This window comes from Aptenodytes forsteri, unplaced genomic scaffold (assembly GCF_000699145.1).
Source record: "Aptenodytes forsteri isolate BGI_AS27 unplaced genomic scaffold, ASM69914v1 Scaffold147, whole genome shotgun sequence".
NCBI classification, from domain to species: domain Eukaryota; kingdom Metazoa; phylum Chordata; class Aves; order Sphenisciformes; family Spheniscidae; genus Aptenodytes; species Aptenodytes forsteri.
In genome coordinates, this window is record NW_008795320.1 from 1426654 (window position 1) to 1431539 (window position 4886).

The 4886-nt window shown below is 62.3% G+C and overlaps 1 protein-coding gene across 1 annotated transcript in view; it reads right to left on the reverse strand.

Annotated features, from left to right (window-relative positions):
* The window catches only part of LOC103899409 (ephrin-A2), an 88702-nt gene that overhangs the window by 7872 nt on the left and 75944 nt on the right, over positions 1-4886 (reverse strand). The window lies entirely within an intron of this gene.

Sequence of the window (4886 nt, forward strand, 5' to 3'; positions counted from 1 at the left end):
CCAACCACCAGCCATGCGGAGCTGCTACCGACCTCGGCTCAGCACCGGAACGGAGCTGCCACCGCCTCATCAGGGCTGACTTCGGCTTTACATTCCTCGGGCACCGTCGGGCTGATAACCGCACCGACAGCCCGGATCTGGGGGTTAGCAGAACGTGCCCGTGTAACGGGGTGCTCCAGCGCTCACACCAAGCCCCTGTCCCTCCGGCAGTAACCGCTTGCAGCCAACTCCGGTGGAGCAGCCGGCACTGTGGTGCTGCCGGGACCCCACACTGGAGCAGCAGGGATGGATCCAGCACACACCACCCTGAAAGCCGCCCCCAAGCAGCAGTGCCCACGCAGAGACCCAAGCACCCGCCGGAGGCGCGGGGCACACCTCGGCGTGGAGCAGTCGAGTGCGCGGAGAGAGGCGCCGGCGCTCGGACACGCTCAGATAACCGAATTTGCTCACAGAGGCGCGTGGCGGAGGCTCACGCCGAGCCAGCCCCACGCGCACGCACGGAGCCGTCTGTTAATTTGTTATCGTTTAAGTCATTCAGTTCGCAAAATGTCAACAGCATTTTAAAAACCCGCCACCTGGAAAGCGCGCTGTCGCCCCGTGTAATACCCGCAGCAGGGCTGCCAGGCCGCGCTAATTAAAATGAGTGGGATTTGAACTGTCTAAACGAGGCACATCGCTAATTTGTCTGCTTCAAAACAGAAAAACTAAAATGCGCTTTTCAGCGGGGCAGGGAAGGGCGAGCGGCCGGGGCCGAGCCGGGCGCCAGTGCCCCTCTCCTGCTCCCTGGTTTCGGTGCGCTCACGGTGAGCAGCGGCACGCTTGCAGGAGCTGCAGCTTTGCAAACCACAGCCGAGGGCCCGCTGGGAGCTGAAGCGGGCGCCTGGGCAGAGCCCTGTGCCCGGCACGCCTTGCTCCATGCAGGGCATGCACCACTTGGGCCAGCGCAAACTTGTAGTCCCCGTGCCCATGGACCTGCGCCCATGTCTCGGGGTTTCCCCTTCCCTACGGCTGCCAGCCCGGGGTGAGAGGGACGAGGAGCCCTGTCCCCACTTCCACTGAGCCCTCGAGTCCCTGAGACACAGGGACACCGGCTCAGGGCAAGGACAGGGCAAATCCCCGGGTCCCCTGCGAATTGCAGTAAGCGAGAGGAGAGACCCTGCTTTGGCACACCAACAGATGCCAATTCACAACATTTTCAAGCCAAATGAAAAGCTCAGCTTTGAGCAAATCCAGGTTTCTGTTACTCCGACTGGAAACGTGCAGCCCTGGCCCCTCTCAGCAGCAGGGACCCTGTGTCCCCCCCCAGCCGTGGAGCCGGGGCAGGTCCCCCTGCCGCGGTGCATGGCTGCGGGAGGCAGCCAGGTGATTCTCCATCCAGCAGCTACAGGGTAATTACCGTCCCCTCAGCAGCTTGCACTTAAATGCTCGGGAAAATAGAAAGCATGGGCGTGCTCCGGAGAACGTGCCAGCAGCAGGGCTGCACCCCGGGGCTCACCACAGCCGACCGGGGCCCAACAGCGGCGTCCTCTGTGCTGCACCTCTGCAAGCTGCACGTGTCCGGCACGGAGCGGCCCCTCGCCACGGGACGGCTTTGCCAGGAGAGGCTGGGGGGCTCCCCCTGCTCCCCCGCCAGCCCCTGCCCCGACGCTGGAGAGCTCAGCAGTGATGGGGTGGCTTTGCCCGCGGGGGTGGCAGCAGCTTCGGCTGCCTTGTCTTCATGCCCTGCAATGCATGGAAAAATAAAAGAGGAGGGTGCTGGGCTGCACAGGGCTGGTGGGGTGGCTGGGGGTCACTCCAGTATTGGACGCAGGGCAGCCCCCACCCCTCTAGGACAGACTGCATCGATGCCATGGCCAGGGTGATGCACACCATGGGACGGGGCTGATGCCATGGGACGGGGTTGATGCCATCGCCAGGGCCAATGCCATGGGACGGGGCCGATGCCATCGCTGGGGATGATGCCATGGGACGGGGTTGATGCCATTGCTGGGGCCGATGCCACGGTCCACCACGGCTGCCGGAGCCCCGCCAGCGGGCACAGAGCTCGCCCAATGCCAAAGGGGTTAACGCGGGAGCTTTGTTTTTCCCTGACAGAGGCGGATGGAGCAGCCTCCCCGCCTCACCCCAGCGGGATGTTACACTTGACAATTGACTACTCGCAGCTTTCAGCTCTGTCAGCTACCATTAAGGCTGGGATCCTGGCTAATTTGGTGCTTCATTAGGGGCATTCGTTACTGTTAGCGCTGCCTGACAGCCGGGCCTGCTCCGCCAGCAGGGCAGGGGACAAGCAGGCTGCTCGGTGGGCTTGCTTGCCCCATGGCCCCTCCGCCGCCCCCCATGCGCGGGGGCTCCGGTGGTGGCACGGAGGAAACCCCCTGGGGACAACCCACGCCAGCACACCCTCCCCGGGACGGCCACGGCTCCCGCCGGACGGCAGCACCGCAGAGCCAGGGGCAGCTGTGCCGTGCTCCCACCCCCTCTCACCCTGGGGTCTCGGTACTGGGACCCGCCACCCACCGAGCCCGGCGCTGCTGGCAGCCGCCCCGCTCTCCCCTGGCTCCATCTCGGTTTGCGTTTAATTGATAATATTCCCGGCGCCATCACGTGCCTGTCCCTTTGCATGACAAGAGTGGGAATCCATTGGAGTGAAATTGCCTGGAATAAAATATCAGAGCTCGTGAAGCGGCTCCGCCACCCTCCCCTCCTCCCATGCCGCGGCAGCACCCAAACCCTGCCCGAGCCCTGAAGCTGCTCCGGGCAGGACAGCATCTCCATGCTAGGAGTAACGAGACCCCGACCCTGGTCCTGGTCCCTCCCACCATGGCCGGTGCCTCAGTTTCCCCTCCGGGTTGCAGCGGCTCCCCGCAAAACTCCCAAACAAGGGCAGCGACCCAGTGCGGGAACAAAGCGTATTTGTCTCTCAGTCTTGCTACACCCTGTAAGACCAGCCAGTGTCCCAAGGGTTAAATAATTCAGATTTTTCTTTCCTGAACAGCTTGAAAAAAGATATGATTGCGCTTGCTGAAATACGTGTGGGGGGGGAGATATTATGGATGGAAAAGAGCTATTTAAGCTGAAGAACAGTGTTGGCACATAAACAAATGGGTATAAACTGGCCATGAATAAATTGAGGCTGGAAATTAGGAGGTTTGTAACCATCAGAGGAGTGAGGGGCTGGAAGGGGCTCGCGGCGGCAGGGGCAGCGAGGCGAGGAGGGGTTTGGGGCAGGGTGCTGCTGGTGCTGGGGTCCCAGGCGTGGGGGTCCCCCGGCTCCAAGGGCACCCGTCCTCACGGGGCCAGGCACTGAGATACTTAAAATCTCCCTTAGGCTTTCATCTCCTGAAATCTTCATTCAAATAGTCACAGCGTGATCAGGAGTAATAAGCCTATTACAGAGTAAAATAAAACACAGCAGCGCCTCGCCCCCCCCGAAACCAGCCCCCAATTCAGCTGCGGAGCGGCCAACGCCAGCCCCCCGCCAGCCTCCGTCGTGGTCCCCCCCCGGTAAATAGGCACAAAGCGGCTCCTCGGTGCTGGGGGGGCGGCAGGGAATGGCCCCTGCGGGAGGAGGCGCCCGCCCGACTCCTTTCAGCAGCGTTACGGTTCTTTTCTCCATTAATCCCGTTGCTCGGCTGGTTTCTGGCATGTCCGTAGCCAGCGATGGACTTCACGCCGGGAACATTTAAGCTGGTTTTCCCATCTGTTTCTCTTTCTCCTTGGACAGCCGGCCCCGCCGCGCTGCAGAGCGGAGCGCCGTCCTGCGGGAGGCTGAAGGCAGCACCGGGCACGAGCGGCGGGAGAGGGGCGGGGCTGTCGGGGGATTTTGGCCACGTGTTGGTCACAGTGTCCTGAAGACAGATTCATTTTCCCCGCTCAAGAGCGGTCGCAGCGCTTGAGGCAAAAAAGGTGAAAGCCACTTGCAGGGTCCAGGAGGGGATGGAGCTGGAGCTGGATGCGCCCGGACACCTGGGTCCATTTGGCGTCAGTCCAGCGGGGTCGGGTGTCCCCCCCCGCCCCGTCCCACCACCCCACCAGTGCCAAGGTTTATTTTAACCATTTTGGTAAAATGTTTTGCATGGCCAGAGAGCAAGCGTGGCCACCCCGGCAGTGGCACCAGCACCCGCCGCATCCCAAACCTCCGCCGGGCTGTGCAGGAGGATCCCAGCATCCCAACCCGGCCAAGCCCCGGTGCTTGCAGGAACGAGATGATGCTCGGGGTTACGGCAGGAGCCGCCCCGTCCTTGGGCTCGTCTCTCCCAGCCCTGCAGAACGGAGATGGCGATGAGCCCCCGGTCCCGGTGGGGCCGTGCAGCACCGTGCGCACTCCAGCGGTGTCCCCAGCGCTGCGGCGGCGGGGCAGAGCGGGGAAGCGCGTCTCGTTCTGCGGCTCACAGTACGCCTGTAATGTGGTCCAGAGGGACCTGCCGTACACACACCACCTAAATTATTTAATTTCTCCAAACTGCTGCACCTTTATAAATCATTAAAAGCTCCTTTTGATCTGTGTTAATGAGGTTTCCTGAGTGCGGTGGTTGGAAACACACTTTGGCGCCAGATAGCGAATCAGCTAATTAAAAAAATAAAGAAGGAGCGAGCGGGAGCGCGGCGGGGCAGGAGGAGGGACGGGCACCGGCACGGGGCAGTGGGCACCAGGACTCCAGGCACGAGGGCTCCCCCCGCTCTGGCCGGGTGGTGATGGGGGGACACGGGGTGGTTTAGGGATGCCCATTATATTTTTCCCCTTTTCTTTTCCCCAGGGACAGGAGAGAGGCGTGAGGACCGTTTCGGTTGGGGACTGTAGGAGCTGTCCCGGTGTGTGCTGTGCCAGCCCAGAGGTTGAAAGCCCGGGGTCGTCCCTTTGCTTCAGCTGGAGGGGGCGGGCCCCC